The sequence below is a fragment of the Trichosurus vulpecula genome, chromosome 4 (assembly GCF_011100635.1).
Source record: "Trichosurus vulpecula isolate mTriVul1 chromosome 4, mTriVul1.pri, whole genome shotgun sequence".
Classification (NCBI taxonomy): domain Eukaryota; kingdom Metazoa; phylum Chordata; class Mammalia; order Diprotodontia; family Phalangeridae; genus Trichosurus; species Trichosurus vulpecula.
Window position 1 is genome coordinate 78,861,282 of NC_050576.1, and position 17,940 is coordinate 78,879,221.

Sequence of the window (17,940 nt, forward strand, 5' to 3'; positions counted from 1 at the left end):
GATTTGAACTTGGGTTTTCTTGATTCCACGTCTAGTTCTCTATCCCTTATACCACCTAGCTGCTGCTTTGCACTGGTGCTATGTACGATGAAATGGGAGTAACTGTATCATTGAGGGCCCAAATCTATGGAAGTAGATAAATTACCCCCAAAATAATCAAAATGAAGCTACATGCATATACTATAGATTGATTCCCTTACAGAGATGTCATTGGTCATGGATATGGTAATCAGTTGTGGAAATTATGACTTCCAGAGTAATTGACCTATATTATAAATCATTAGGTTTCTCTTGTTTGAATCTCATCCCAAGGTCTGAGAGAATCAGGATTATAAGACAATGTATAAGTCTTTTTCATTCCATTTTTTCATGCTTCACACACATGTAGTTTCAATACTGGAAGAAATATGATTTAAGAAGCACACAGTCTCAAGGCAGCATACAAAAGGGATCAAGGAATATAGAGAACTATGTATTCTACCATATTTATTTCCTTTGGAAGGGAAATTAAGTTAGATTATCAAAATTTAGACAGATTGCCTTGAGACAACTCCTTTCATTTATAAACTGATTTTCCAAATATTGTTCAATAGTTTTACTTAGATACAAACTTTTCAGACAACTTTGAAATATTTTCTAGCTACATTTTGTTTTTTTTCATTCAGTTTTATTTTATTGCCTATACCAGATTCTCTCCTTCCCCCACCACTGAAAAGGCAAGCGTACATAACCCATTATAAGTATGAAGTCACACAAAACATATTTCTGCATTATTCATGTCCTAAAAAATGTATAAAAAAAAAGACTGCATGTATTGAGTCCCATCAATTCTCCATTTGGACATGGATAGATAACATTTTTCATCATTAGTCTTTTGGAATTGTGGTAGGTAATTGTAATGATCAGTTACTGAGTCTTTCACAGTTATGTTTACAGTATTGCTATTACTGTGTAAATGGTTCTCCTAGTTCTGCTCATTTCACTTTGCATCAGTTCATGTAAGTCTTCTATTTTTTTTAAACTATTCTCATCATTTCTTACAACACAACAGTTCACAGCTCCACCAGTGGAACATTACTGTATCTGTTTTCCCACAGACGCTTCTCGCATTTGTCATTTTTCTTTTCTGTCATCCTAGCCAGTCTAATTAATGTGTTGGTACCTCAGAGTTTTAATTTGCATTTCTCTAGTTACTTGTGATTTAGAACATTTTTTCATATGACTCTTGATAGCTTTGATTTCTTCTTAAGAAAATTGCTCATTTTCCAAGGGGAATGGTTCTAACTCTTAAAATTTGGTTTTGCTCTGTATACATTTGAGAAACAATCCTGTTCAGAGAAGCTTGCTGCAAAGATTTGTTTTCTTGTTTTTATTTTTAGCTGCATTGGTTTTGTTTGTGCAGAAATTTTTTATGTAATCTAAATTATCTATTTTGTCTTCTGTGACTCTGTTGTTTGTTTGATTATGAACTCTTTCCCTACCCATAGTTCTGACAGGTAATTTTCAGGCTCTGCTAAATTGCTTCTAATATCACTGTGTCTAAATCATTTACTTGTTTTGAGCTTATCTTGGTATATGGTGTGAGATATTGGGCTGTACCCAGTTTTCTTGCTGTATTTTCAAAAGCTCCTTGGGAGGTAGGCATCTTTATAAATATATTCACTTTTTTTTCATTCTGAAGCCAACAAAAAATATGAATAGTCTTTTCTCTTTTTAACTTACTCATTCCAGATCTTTTGTCTCCGAATTAGCTAAGATTTTAATGAGAAAGCACTTCAGACTCATTGCTGATATTAGTTATGTACTTCTAGTCAGCTGTGAAGTAGATGTGAAATTATCGAATGGAATATCCAAAAAGATACCGCTTGAAGTCCTTTCCATTTCTGTCCTGTCTTATTCCTTTACGGTGAATAATAGTCTCTCCCTGTTCCCTTTATAGTTAGCTGGTGTCAGACTAGGACTGTAAGTAGGTCTACTTACAAGGATATAAATACAAAAACTACTTAGAACAACATGAATAATTCTCTCCTTTTTTGAAGGAGTAATGTCTACATGATCATAAGAGAGATTATCTCTGGTGGAGTGAGAGGTTATGGTATGACCATTTTTCCTACCTCTATGTGTACGTATTTTGACCTGGCTTTTATGATTGCTAAGATGTATTTTATTAACATGAGAAAAATCCTTGTGGAACTTCAAACAGTAGTTTTGTAGGTTGCTACCACTTCTGTTGTCTGTTTTGCTCATGATTTGTAGAAGTCATTTGAACTTGTTTCTGCCAAGGACAAACCATGTTGCTGCTTCTTAAGGAACAGTGGTAATAAAACTTTTAGTTGCTGCTCTATTGTTTCCCAGATTGGAATCACTTGAAAGATGTCGGTAGAAACTGACATTCCTTTTATTTTACAGGCTCTTCCATAACCTTGTAACTGAAGCCTACTAATGATGAGAAATAATTACTTTTGGAGACAGTCTGCCCATTTGTTCTTTTTGACATGATTATAACTGTGATGATGTGTTTCAGTCTTCAACCTTTCCTGATAAAATCTGAAGAAACTTTTTTCCTCATCGGATGTGAAATAAAGGCCGATCGTTTGAGGAACACAGTGAAAAAGCATCTTCTCTTCCACTTTACCATTATGTGTATATTTTACAAATAAAATTGTTAGGTTATAAACATTGTCTTATCTAATTGCAAAGTGTAAATGCCACTTTAAACTTTTTCTGCAATAACTAATTTGTCATCATCAGATATATATCATGTATCCCACAAGACTTACTGTTGTTAGAAATGGGTATGATCTCTAACTTAATGTAATCATCTCCACATGCTTGACAGTTGCTTTGGCACATGGCAAAATTTTTCTGCCATAGTATGAGATTCCCCATTTTTTACAGTTTGGTAATTTAATAAATATGAAGTTTCAATTACTTTTCTACCTTCTTCCTATTTAATAGAAATAAATGAGTCAACATTTAAAAATCTTATTTCTTCTTTAAATAATCCACAGGCTTACCTACACAGCTTTCATATTTCGATAGCAAATGTTGAAGCAAAAGAAAAGGTTTTGATCTGCTATTTGCAACAACTTCACAAATTATGTACTGTAGTTGTGGATTTAATACATCTTTCATCATATTTCCTTGTTTCTTTGCCCACCATCAAACAGCTTTGTGTATTGTTTCAGGATTGTGATCTAGTGAATGACTTTTACTAATTTCCTGATTACAAAATTAATGCAAATATATATTCCTCCGAGTGATTTAGTTTTATAGACAGGCACCAGGATACTCCCATTAATTGCTGTAACAACATAATTGATCTCTGGAAGATAAAAATAAACTAAAAAAGAGTAAGTATAAAAAATAGTGAATAACTAGATATGATATAAAATATTGGCTCCTTTACTGGCTAAATGACAAGTCCTGTATTACTGACTATTAAATAATAAGTATACTTAAAGTTTAGTTGTACATATTACCATGTTTTTAAGCAATGTTTATTCATATAAACTTAACTTTTCTAAGGAATTAATCTCTTAAAACATGACTTTCTTCTCTATTACTACTGGCAAATCAACTAAATTCTCACAGAAATTTAAGGCTGAGAAGTGTTGCTAGGCCATTCATTTAAAAATCTACTGATAAAAAAAACAGTAACATAAGCAGAGGATAAGTTTAAACGAAAACAGTCTTAATGCTGCAAATAAGGTTTGTTTCTGCAGAACGTTTTAGATCCCTCAGAATGATTTCAAAATATCTTGTAATGTGCTAATTGTATGTAAGAAAGCACATATTCTAACATACTGATCTTGTGATAACACAGGGAGAGAAGGAAGCAGCTACCTGAGGTCTACCCATTAGAATGTAAGCTACTTAGTGATTGTTTCATGCATTGTTATTTATATTCGCATGCTTAGCTTAGCAGCGTTTTACTCATAGATAAATATTTTGCAAATGCTCATTTTATGTGTTCATATTGAGATATTTTTTCTAACTTGCAGTGCATAGAGACTGTTACTAACTTTTCCCCTGATATTATCATTTCCTCTTGTGTTTCTTAATTTAAGTAGCCTCATGCCTGGAATATATTCTTTCTTCACTTTGACCTCTTAGAATCCTTGTTATCATCTCCTTTGCTTCCTCCTTCCAAGCTTTCCCATTTGTTAGTGTTCAGTCCTTTTAATTATCTTCTCAGGACTTAGCACTTAATAAATGCTGAATAGAATTGAATGGAGATACCATGTATACCACTTTTAATTATCTTCCTATATTCAGCGTTATTTATCTGCCTTTTTTTTTGCCACAGACCCTATAGTACTACAATCAATCTGCCAACATTCATTTTCCTGATTTCCAGTATACACATACAACTTCACACAAGAGTAGAGGTAGGGAACCTGCAGCCTCGAGGCCACATGTGGCCCTCTAGATCCTGAAGGCAGCCCTTTGAATCCAAACTTCATAGAACAAATCCCTTTAATTAAAAGGATTTGTAAAACTTGGACTCAGTCAAAAGGCTGCACCCAAGGACCTAGAAGGCCACAAGTTCCCCACCCCTGTACTACTTCATAAAAGATATGTTCTTTTAAAAAAATATGTTCCAGAGATGGTGAATTTCAGGAAACCATTCTAGTTTTTGTCATTGTAATATTAACAAAAGCAAGAAATATGATTTTAAAAATCATTTTCCTATCAAGAAATTCTCAGGATGGCAACTATACTTGGCCATGAACCCAGTAGTTACGAACAAAATCGAATTATTGCAAAATAGAGAGGAATGGGGAGGAGGGTGTGGATAATAGTTATGGGCACAGTCATTGCTTTTCTGAGTTATAATGCCAATCAAGTCCAAAAGGGGAAGACTCCTGAAGAGTTTTAGCTTACCTTTATCCTAGAAGAGTAGGAATTGTGTTTGCTCTGAGGCAGTATAGCTAATAAGAGAGCAATACTCATTATACATATTTATCCTGTATGTTTGAGTATGTATGTGTGTCTGTCTTGTACATAGCTGTTTGCATGTTGTTATATCATTAAGGCAAAATTTATGACCTTGAAGAGGACCATGAGCATGCCTGAATGGTTCAGAATCACAGAGTATAATGAATTAGCTAGGTAGAAGGCAAAGAAGTATAACATTTATTTAGACTCCAAAGGATCAGACCCAAGGATCAATGCCCCCAATTCGATATCATGGCAACAACATTCCAAAGCCCACCTCACTATAGTAACAAGGAGGTTACAACAAAATATTACAGCAGCAACCCAGACCATATTTGCGCTTCCCCTCAATGCTAGGGCCCTCCTATAAGAAGATCACTCACAAATACTAAGTCCCTGCTCAGTACTCTCTCTCCTTCCGTTCAGCACTTTTCTGTGGCTCCCATGAACCCAAGCCCCAGAACTTCCTGGTGTTCAGCACTCTCCTGCTCTGCACGCTCTGGAAGCTGGCCCTCGGCTCCTGAATCCTGCTGCTCTCGGTTTCTCCATTTCTTCAGCTTCTCGGTTCTAGTCCGCCATTTCTCAGTTTCTACAACTTCTTCCTCCGTCCTCAGTTTCTCAGCTTCTAAGCTCTGTTACCTCTTTTTATACAGTCTTTTGTCACCTGATTGACTAGAACTCAGGCACATAACCATTGACTCTGTTCCTAGCACTCCCCTTTAGGGCCTTGAGGGCTTCCCGCCTCTCTCAAACCAGAGAACTGGTTTGCTAACCAGCCTGGGGCCTCACACCTAGTTAGTGTCGGCCTCTCTAATCAGACCTCCCTTTGTTGGCACCACCTGAAGCCTATTCAATGGGCAGGAAAGATCATTTCACTTACTGATAGGTTTTAAGAGCTCCATACTGTGTGTCTCCAGTACTAAGCACAGTGTCTCACATAGTAGGTTCTTAATATATGCTAGTTGACTGACTCTAAACAGCCTTGCTAAGATCACTTATGTGCATCCCCAAGCACAACTCAAACATGTTTATTTAAATAAAGCAACTAATAATGAGCATAATAGATATATAGATGCAATCCCTCATTTAGAAATGGATAACATCAGAATTTTACTGATAAATTTGTTGTTTGAAATACATTTTCTCATAGAAATAATTGGGGCAAATCTTGGTTAAATTTTGGCTTTGCCACCTGTGTGACCTTGGGCAAGTAATTTAATTCTCCAAGCCTCAGGGGTTGAACTGTTCCTTCTAGCTTTAAAGTTATTATCCTTTATATGGGGTTAGGCTAGCTCCTATGGTGTATTTTAACCCATAATGTAACTAAAATATAGGCGAGAACTTAACTTCCATTTTGCAATATTGGAATGGTTTGTCATCTCCTTCTCCAGCTCGTCTTACTCATTAAGAAACTGAGGCAAACAGGGTTAAGTGACTTGCCCAGATCACATAGCTAGTAAGTGTCTGAGCTGGATTTGAATTCACGAAGGTGAGTCTTGGTTCTGAACCCAGTGCTCTGTTATTCATTGTGCCACCTAATCACCCAAAGGAACAAGGAGACATGTACAAACTTCACTATAAGGGACTGTGTAAGTGTATGAGTGTTCAGTCATTCAATAAGCATTGAGTTCTCATTGTTTGCCAGGCACTGTGTGCTAAGGTCTGGAGAGACAAAGAAAAACAGAAGAGTGTCACTGGCCTCAAGGAGCTCACATCCTTGTGTGGGACACAGGCAAAGAACTATGTAAGTGTGAGATACATACAGAGTATATGGGAAGTAATCTTGGAGAGAAAGCACAAGTAGGGAGGTAGTTAGGAGGCTACTGTGTATGTAAAACTGACCCAGACCAGGCTGGAAAAGGCTTCCTGCACCAGAAGGGATTTGCACTGTCTTGAAGGAAGCCAGATAAGCTAAGAGGCAGAAGTGAGGAGGTAGAGCATACTTTTAGAATTTAGGATTCATCCAAAGCATTAATAAGCATAATAACAAAATAATACAATTGTCTTGTTAGGGGCAAGCCATGTGCTAGGTGAGGTCCCTGAAGAAAAACCATTAACACTGGTGTGTTTGGGAGGTAGGAGAGTGCAGGATAACACTGGAGAAGAGGTGGTTTCAGAGTTGAACTTTAGAGAATAGGAATGCATTCAGATGGTGAAATGAGCAGTGGATATTCCAGTTTTAGGAAATAGAATGAACAAAGGCATTGAGATTAGGAAAATATGGGATGCAGTGGGAGGAGAGTTCAGGATAGTCCTGTTTGGCTAGAGATAGTCATTAAAGGAGAACCATGAGATAATGCTGGAAAGGTAGCGTGATGGAATAATTTTGTAGGAGAAATAGGCTGTAAATTAATCTTTTAGCTTTAAGGAGATAGATATCTTTGGTGTTTCATGCCTACTACCATTATACCTAAATTTACTCAGACTTTTGAAGACTTAAATTTTTCAGTAGTAGATAATTTTGACATCTAGTTGGTCAGCTATGTTTCCTTCCTTCGTTATTTTAGTTATCTCTGTATTATACAATAACTGATTGTTCTTTGCATCTGTTTTTCCTTCCCCTTCTGTCCATCAGTCGTTTTCATTATGAACTATGGAATTGGTCACTACAAAAGAGTTTATTTTCAGTCAGTCAGCATTTTTCTCTGGAGTGAAAATGATTTTTAAAAAGACCTTGACAGAATGGTAATAATATCAATCTCATAAGTATACTTTCCACATGTATTAATTTATTTAGCAGACATTAAGTGCAGTGCATTGTGCTAGTGCTTGGGAGAGAAGGATACAAAATACAGTATGCCTAAGATTCATTCTACCTTCCTCTGAAGCTGGACCATACCTCAAATGCCCCATTCTTTTCTGCCTCTTGCTCATTCTTTTCCTTGTACCTAGCCTCTCCTATTGAATTACTCTTTTCTAAATCTTTCATGAAACCCCTGTAGCAGTGATCACTTCCTACCTCCTCCAGTCCTCACATAGTCATAGTACTTTTGTTTTTTACCTTTCTAATGCATTTGTGCAATACGTGTAGTTGTTTTAAGGATCCTCCTAGACTATAATTAATGTGAGTGCAGAGACCATGTCTTTTTATCTTTGTTTCTCCCCCAGCTTCTAGGCATTGTGTGGGTATTGAATGTTTGATTTCAGTCCTCACAACAACCTTATGAGGTAGAGAGGGGATAGACCCTCCTCGAAGCCCAGCTATATTGTTTGTAGTACCTGTGTAACTAATCTTGGGCAAGTCCATTCTTCTCTTTGGTCCTCAGTTTCCTCATAAAAAAGGATTTGCAGCGTATGATCGCTGAGGTTCCTTCCAGCTCCGTGTTCTGTGAGCTTTCTTTTGGCCTTACGTGACATGGCTTTGAGTCTCCTCCTTATCTTTGTTGCCCTCTTGGACATATTACTCAGTAATAACCCATTTAAAATTTAGGGTGCTGGAGAAAGAGGGAGATAAAGTGTAGATGTTTAACACAGCAAAGGTCTATAGGACAGGAATGGGGATTGTATCAAAGGCATGGATGGAGAGATGGATGAGGCCATATATAGGAGTTCTTAACCTTTTTTGCATGTCATAGACTCCTTTGTCAGTGTTGTGAAGCCCAAGGATTCCCCAGAACAGTCTTTTAAAATTCATAAAATTACAAAGGATACCAAAGGCTAATGAAATTTAAAAAAAAAAGTTTCTTATCTAAGTTCACACACCCAATTAAGAATTCTTGGGTTATACAGAGATTTAAAAGAGTAGGGAATGAGAAGTTGCAGAAGCTTATTTCAGATAACCTCAGTTTCATCTGAAAAGGTTGCGGCGTGGTCATAATGCTGAGAGAATAGAGTGGTTAGTTTTAATTAGTAATTAATTAGTGGAGGTATGTTGTGTTCATCTCCTGAGGACTGATGTAAGAAGAGAAATACTTGTCTTAGTTACCAAATCTAAGCCTAGTTAAGGGCGCTCCATTCATTGTTCATGGATATATTTTGGTGTTTCTGTAGAGAAGGTTTAAACAGAATTCCAGAGACTGACATAGAAATGACACTGAAGAGAACAAAGATGGAAAGAACAACCATACTGGGCCAAGTATATACGGAAGTGATCTCTGCTGCAAGCAGCCGAATTGTTAATACAATGAGAGAGAGATAAGCAAGGTGTCTGAAAGTGGAAAAGGTAACAAAGACTTGGAAGACATTTTGAACCTTAATAAGGGTGCGCAAGGCAGCATCAGTAACTACCAACTTAGATGACGCCCCTTCAAGTCTGTACAGAATGCGTATGGGAGTCATTTGTACACAAATCAATGATAAACTCAACAGTTAAATGGTCAATGCATATGAACAAACAGTTCTCAAAAGAAGATTTGCAATTCACAACTCAGCCATTTCCAAATTTGATTTGTAAATTTGTAAATCAAAGCAACTCCTCATATCTGGCAAATTGGCAAAAATGGCAAGAGTCAATGTTGGAAGGGTTGTGGAATGATAAACGCACTAATACATTGTTGATGGAATTATGAAATAGTAGAGCCATTTTGGAAAGCAATTTAAATTCTGCAAAGAAAATTACTAAAATGTCCATATCCTTTGAAGCAGAGATTGTATTACTTCACTTATACTCCAAGGAGGCCATTAAAAAGAAAGTCCCCATATACACCAAAATAGGAGAACTTTTTGTGATAATGAGGAATTGGAAACATTGGGGAATGGTTAAATAAATTGTAGTACTTGAGTGTAATGGCATGTTACTGCACTGTAAGAAATGATGTGTGTGATGAATACAGAGAAGCACGGAAAAATGTGTGAACTGATCCAGAGTAAAGTAAGCAGAGACAAGAAAACAACATACACAATGTAAGGGGAAAGAAACAACACCAAAAAAAAAAAAATCAAAAGTGAATGTAGCAAGCAGGACTTGAAATGAAGAGATATGATAGGACATGCCTAACCCACCCTTCATGGAGATGGGGGGTCCACAGGTGTTACATACACATTGCACGTATTTTTATACTTTTTTGATGTATTGATCTTTTGTTCAGAGGTTTTTTCCCTTTCTTAAAAATGCTGAGGGGGAAAGATTACTTAGGATAACTATGATGGCTTAAGAAACAGAAGAAGTTAATAAAAACTTTTTTAAAAAGAAATTCAACAGAGGCCCACATTTTCTATTTCATGATTAACCAAAAAGTGTAGAGAAGATCCCACTGTGATTATTGATTACCCCCCAAAATATTAAAAAGACATGATTCAATAGTACACCATGCTGCCTTCCAGGTTCTTTTCCAGGGAGGCATGTGTCATCCACACATAAAAATTCTTTAAAATTCCTTGAAAGACATAACAGAAATAGACCTGTTCAACAACTCCGATGATAAACGTTAGGTGAAACATCAAAGAGGGAGATGTATGTTCACCAAAGTTTTTACCACTATGATGAAGGGCTATATTCAATGTGAAGGTTTCTCTATAGATGGTGATGTAAGTCTTCCATATGTTCTTGTTTGTGTATAACATTTTGCTGATTTCAGCAAAATGACACATGTACAAGACTGCAGTTACTGAAAAGAGTTTGCCCCCACAACCACAGGAAAGATTAAATGAATATTTATTGCCAAGATTTTGATTTGCATTTGAATGAATGAAATACAGAATTTGTCTATTAGTGTATGTATATATCTGGGACAGAAAGTACAGGTGGATGAATTGGGTCCTAGGTATTAAGCAAGCCAGTTTGCTTTTGGAAAATTACAAATCTCATTACTGACCTCAAGCTCCCCATGAAAAGTCTTTTTTTTTTAAATCATCTTTTTTTTTTCCTCTTTTAAAAAAATTAAGTTCAGTGCCAAATTTTCTCCCTCTCTCCAGCCCCTCCCCCAGCATTGAAAAGGAAAGCAATATACTCTTTGTACATGTGAAGTCATGCAAAACAGATCTATATTAGCCATGTTGCCCCTCCACTCCCCCCAAATAAAAAAAAACAACAAGAAAAATAGTGAAAAAAAATGCTTCAATCTGCACTCAGAATTCATCAGTTTGTCTCAAGGTAGATAGCAGTTTTCATCATGAGTCCTTTGTGTAATTATCACATTTTTATTGATATTTTCTGTTTCTTGCATTACCATAGTATCCAATGTATCTGTCTCCCTTCTCCCCCTGAGGGCTATCACATATGACAAATAGTATTTTTGAAGAGAGGGGGAAAAAAGTCAGCATATTTGATCCATACATTGAAAAAGTCCAAAAACACTACCAGGAGTTAAGTGTCTTCTCATATCTCTTTGTTTGAGTCCCATTTAATCTTTATAATTCTGTTACATTTATTGTGTGTGTGTGTGTTCTTTCCTTTTACATTGTAGTTAACTATATTGTTTGCTTGACTGTGCTTATTTCACCCTGCATCAGTTTATGTTGATCTTTCCATGCTTCTCGGTATTCATCACATACACAGTGTCTTATTGCGCAGTAATACAAATTTGTCTAGCCATGCTCCAATTGATAAACATCTACTTTCTTTCCCATTCTTAGCTGTCTCACAAAAAGTCTTGTTATAAATATTTTGGTGTATATGGGGACTTTCTTATCAATGGCCTCCTTGGAGTATAAGCACAGTGATAGAGTCTGATTCAAATAGTTTGGACATTTTAGTTACTTTATTTGCATAACTCCAAATGATTTTTTAAAACAGTTGTACTATTTCATAGCTTCAGCAAAAATATATTAGTGTCCCTATTTTCCCATAACCCCTCCCTCTTGCCATTTTTTGTCATTTTTGCCAATTTGCAGGGTGTGGGATAAAATATCAGGGTTGTTTTAATTCTCATTTCTCTTTTTGGTGATTTGGAGCTTTCTTTCTGGTGGCTATTAATACTTTGCAGTTTTTCTTTCCAAATCTGTTCATATCCTTTTACCATTTATCTATTGGGGAATGGTTATTAGTTTTATTAGACCAGGGAATTTGTTCTGGGAGGTTTAGATTCAGCATTTGAGGACATTGAGGCCGCAGGTTCCTCACTGCTGTATTAGACAATTTTTTTTTGAGGGGGGAAGGCAGGGCAATTGGGGTTAATTGACTTGCCCAAGGTCACACAGCTAGTAAATCTGTCACGTGTCTGAGGCCAGATTTAAACTCAGGTCCTCCTGACTCCAGGGCTGGTGCTGTACTCACTTCGAAACCTAGCTGCCCCAGACAAATTTGATACAAAGATTTTTCCCCCATTTGACCACTTCCCTTATCGTAGATGCATTAATGTTATCTGTGCAGAAGCTTTTCACTTTTAAGTAATGAAAGTTATCTATTTTATCTTTTGTAATTGCCTCTATCCCATTTTTGGTTAAGAATACCTATCTCTTACCTATAACTGTGAGAGATACATGATCTGTTTCTCTAACAACTTTTTTATAGTAGCATCTTTAATATTAAGGTCACATAAACATTTAGAACGTATTGTAGTATGTGGTGTAATAAGGTGTTGATCTAAGCCTAATTTCTGCCAGACTGTTTTCCAGTTTTCTCAGCAGTTTTTATCAAATAGGGAGTTTTTCCCTAGGTAACTTCTGTTTTCCATGTTGCCAAACACTGGGTTTTAAAGTTCTATTGTTTCTGAATCTCCCTGTGTAGTCTGTTTCATTGATTGAACTCCATTCTTTAACCAGTAACAGATGGGTTTGATGACTACTGCTGTATGATACAGTTTGAGGTCTGGTTCCTCCTTTGCCCTTCTTCATTTTCCTTGATATTCTTGACCTTTTGTTTTTCCACATGAATTTTGTTATTATTTTATCAAGCTCTATAAAGTATCCTTTTAGTAATTTGATTGGCATAGAATTTAAAATGTAAATTAATTTTGATAGTCTTGGTCATTTTTGTTATATTGGTACAGCCTAGCTATGAGCACTGAGTTATTCCAGCCATTTAGGTTGTTCATTTCCTTAAAGAACGCTTTATAATGTAAGCTATACAAGTCTTTTGTGTGTTTCGGGAGGTTGATCACCTGGTATTTTATGTATTTTGTAGTTAATTTGGAATGGGATTTCCCTTCCTATTGTTTCTTTTGTTTTATTATTATTATTATTATTATTATATAGAAATGCTATTGAATTTTGAGTATTTTGTAGTCTGCAACTTTGCTGAAGCTATTGTCTCAATGTCTTTGCAATTCCTTTCTCATTGGTAATGCAGAACTATATGGGGCCTTTCTTTTTAATAACAATTACTAGTGTCATAAGTCAGTGGGATGTGGCATACAGAGGTCACCAAAGAATTTAAGGTGCCACACAAAAAGCAATGGAGAAAAACCTGGTGGGTATGAGGCAGCTGCAACATATTGCCAGTGAGAGAGCTTTGAAGGAACAACAGAAGTAAAAGATGTGAACAAGAAATTGTGTGATAGGAAGAGAACATAATTGGTTAGATCAAGAGATGGCAAAGGCATAGCCACAGTGCTGCAGAATATCTTCATTCACAATGTAAGGAGAAAGCAGAGGTGGCCTCTCAATACATTGAGTGAATCCTCTGTGGAGAACCTTTCTAAGGACAAGGACATCAGTTTTACAGGATCATCAGACATGAACTGGTTGTGAGATGCACCATTGGGGGATACTTGCAAATCTGTTATTTAAGAGATCCATTTTATTGAAGTTGAATGATTACAAAAATAACAGTTGTGGTGGACCCTAAAGTTTCAGTTTAGTTATTAAGATAGGCTTCTTGACTGAACTGTTGGTGAAAAGCATATTCTTGGCTATAATAGATGTGGGGGAAGATTGTATGAATTTAAAAACATAACATTTATGTACATACCGTCTTTTGAAATAAAATTGTGAAATAAAAGCTGTTTCAGTGCCAGCATGTGGTTCATTGATTCCAGCATTTTTCCTTTGGCATTATGCCACCAAATAAGTTTGACTTGATTCCCTGCCAGTGGTCATACTTGGTATTCGGAGGAGAGTATTTTTGACACCAAATATGGCATTGACGTAGTGCTGTCTGAGTGGGCTCAAAATCAAAAGCCCCAGATTATCAACAGGATACAACTTGGAGTAAATCCATCAGTGTCTTAGCTTTCAGTGTAATGCTTCATTGTTTGAATATTGTACCTACTCTGTACAAGAGATTGATCTACAGTTTTTTTTTGTTTGATTAACTGATTTGTACTAAAAAGTAGGTTTGATCATGTTTTCCACATTTGTGTGTTTTTGAAACTTGGTTGTCTTGAGAAATTATCACAAAAATTGAAATAAAAATTTCAGATTTTGTATCACAAAACATGTTTGGCTTCTTGAAAACCTAATAAGCATTGTGTAAAGCTTGCATAGTTAGAGTTATTATTAGTTGGTATACCCCATTTGAAGAGATACTGGTAAGTGACGGAATCTTGGGATTTAGCCCTTAATAGAATTTCTAACTCCTTCTTTTAAAGATGAGGAAACTGATATGCAAGCTGGTAAATAGCCCTTAGGTGAGAAGGAAAGCCAGGTACTTGAAACTCTAGTACTTTTGATTCTAAATACAATGTATTCAGCTAATTTTGAATTCTGTGTGTATTATTAATTTTATATTCTCCTTACTTTTGCATCTTATGTACATGGTATAATATAGAATGCTAGGCTTGGTAGAAGAAAGGAAATATTAATTGGGATGACAGTGGCGATTTTAGCTAGATAGTTGCCTACCCTTTGAAGCAGCAAGTTTGTCCAACGTTGGCGTTATTTTTACAATACTTGTATGACATTTTTGCTTAATTTGATTTGTTTTGTAATTCATCAATTTGGAAAACAGAACAATCTGATTTTGTAAGACTTTTAGTGGTTTATTTGGATGATAATTCTCTTTTTATAGCACTGATAGGCCATTTGTATTCAAAGTTGTTACCAGAATTTTGACTAGTAAATTTATACAAGAATTTCCAAGTCTCATATTTAGTCACATCCTAGCATTTAATTATAGTTGGATTAAGTATATTTTCTTGTTGGTTGTGAGTATTTCCAGCTTGAATGAATTCAAATCTGTAGTTATGAACTCCTGTAACACTTAGTATTGTTGTAACCCACCTGTAATTTGATGATTTCTATAATGTTCTGTTTTCCACTGCTGTGTGACAGAGCTGGAGCACCTAGTCCAGTGCTTTACTTGTGGGCCTTTAATAAATGTTTGTTGAATGAAGGATAAGCCATTACTGAATTGTCAGTTCCTCAAGGACAAGGGATTATGTTGTTTTTATTTTTCTATATGCCTAGCCTTTCACATAGCAGGTTAATAATAATAGCTAACATTTATATAGTGCTTTAAGGTTAAAAATTTTATCTAATTTTTACAGTCTTAATTAAATGTTTCCTGAAATAAATTTAATCAGTATGGACTTTTAAAGCCATAGAATTACCAAAAAGGACCTTAACAGATCATCTTTTTATTTTAAACTCTTTTGTCAGAAGTTAGTTTATGTGAAATTTATGTACCTTCTTTCTTCATTCCAGCTTTAATTTTGTTTTTAATACTCTTGTTATTTTTAAAAAGTCAATTGAATCTGAGTAAATCATCTGAGTCATTGTTGAAACTGGCAACCTGTTCTTACAGGATGCTACTGCTGCTACAAGGATCCTGTGGTGTAACATACACCTGTGTATAATGTTGAAAATATTCAGGTACCAAGAATACTGAGGGAGAATTAAAATGATGACATGACAGACTGTCATCCTGTTAGACCTAGTATCTGTTAGAACAGTGTGAAACTAAAAGATTATAATCATAAGGAACAGGAAGAAGAAAAAAACAGGTAGGAGGCTAGTTTTGGTTTCCATCCCATTTCCTCACTTTTTTCTCATCAAAATTTTAAAATGTTCTTCACAATACTTTAAAAAATAATTTTTCCCCAAGATTCTTTAATAATTTGAAAGTAGCTGGTTAAATTCTAGTGGGAGAAAAAAACTAAGTGGATGAACAAGACCCATTGTTCACATAGTGACAACATCTGAAGAGCCAGCAATTTAAGCCAATTGAAGAGAGACAGAGAGAGAATGTGTGTGAATTTATGTTAGTTGAAGTGTGTGCCTATATCTGGGTGTGATTGTCTTGGATAAATGCTACATAGATGGAAAATCAGAAAAGTAAGGGAAAAAATTTAGACTTAATCAAATTTGAGAAGGTGTAAAATTCCTAACTTGCTGCATTAATGATGCCGTATGATTGTAAATCATGAAAGAATCACAATTAAAGGTGAACTAAAAGGCAATAGAAAGATGCCTGGTTAGAGAGAAATCTGTTTCATAGCCTGTTACCAAAGATGACTTGCCCCTGAAAGATGGTGAAAATAAGGTACATCAATGACATGTGTTGACCAGAAAAGTAGATGGCATGGCCAGTGTAGTAAGATTTAGTGAAAGTAGATGAATCCAAGTGTAATGGCAAGTAGGATGGAACTTTTTGCTGGTTTTTGTTTGAATGCTTCTCAGCACTAAGGCGATTGAATGCCTTTGATTGAATCTTGCCTTTGTTTCAATCAAGAGGCTTTGATTGAATGGGGAGTCTTTGAGGACTTGCTTAAGTCACGGGAAGGCCTAAGTCACAAGAGTTTTAATTGCATGGTTGTGAAGCCCTCTGACTCTGAAGAAGTATATGTATACTTTGAAGTTAGCATTTTGCTTGGGGCTCACTCATACACCATGTAACAGCAGTGTTACTTGCAGCTACTTTGGCTGTGTGAGACCAATAACACCAGCACACAGGAGGGCTGCTAGCACAGGTTCTTTGATCTGCTTTTCTAAGGAAAGCAACTTTAAGGAGTTAACAGTCTTACTTTAATTAAATATACATATATCATCCACTTAGTTCATGGGGAAAAGCCAGCCCCCTGGACTTCAGAGAGAATACAAACAGAAATTATAAGAAGAAATTATGAACAGAGCAAAATAAGCACAAATCAACAGACAGGCTACTTGCTGTCTGACCAAGACATTATATACCAGAGAGAGAAAAGCACCAACATCTGGATTTTCAAAGGGTGGGGTGGGGGGTCGGGGAAGGGGGGAAGGTTCCTTAATGGCTACCCAGAGTCTGCCTGGCCAAATGAGTAAGCCCCCAAGATAAAATGCCAACCTCAGAGCATATATACCATGGTTAGGGCCCTGAGGCTTAGCACCTACTTAGCAAAAGAGGTTGTAGGACAGATCTTTAATCACTAGTACCACACCATATATATTGTTTCCAATCAATGACTCTTGATTCAAACAAAAGCAAGACTCAAAGGCACTTGATTGCCTTAGTGCTAAGAAGCACTCCAAAACAAAAGATAACAAAAAGTTTCATTTTACTTGCCATTACACCAAGGATCAGAGGTATCCTCACTATTAGAACATGAGGAAGATCTCCATGTGTTTTGAGTAGACCCATGATGGACCATTAATGTAGAAAGTTGATAAAATTATACAGGCTGTGAAGATGTGGTGCCATTATGATCTTCACTGGTGGAGCAAGTATTCACACTGATATCATATGACTCAAACATACATTTTCCTGTGCTAACTTCTATTTAAATTTCCTAATGTTGGCTAGATGGAAGGGGATTTAAGCCATTGGTGAGAAATTTGACATTAAAGGAGCATCTGTGATCGAGTAAGATTAAAATTTGAAAGACTTGATATAATTTTGGCATTACTAGGTGAGTTTATATCTTCTGGGGTGTTATGAGAAAAGTCTGAATACAATCTAATGAATGTTTTATAGACTTCTTGAAGCATTTCGTGTTGGCCAAAATAAAGGATGAGCAATAAGTAAGTTCCTTTGAAATGCTGAAAGTGGCTTATTTGAACCTTGACATATATGTTACCGTTTAGCACAAACATTTAGCATGAAAAAATGGTCGTGTCTCAATATAATTATAACTGAAGCATTAGATTTGTGTTTATATGCAGAGGTCATGTATACACATGAACATTTATACATGTTCAAATAAGTCTGTGATCACATTCGTTTGGGAGCTTCCTCCAACAGTGCAGATGATACACAGTCCATCCATG

General features: G+C 35.9%; 1 protein-coding gene across 10 annotated transcripts in view; it reads left to right on the forward strand.

Annotated features, from left to right (window-relative positions):
• Positions 1-17,940, forward strand: part of SMG7 (SMG7 nonsense mediated mRNA decay factor) — a 96,734-nt gene that overhangs the window by 26,879 nt on the left and 51,915 nt on the right. The gene's annotated exons all lie outside the window — the stretch shown is intronic.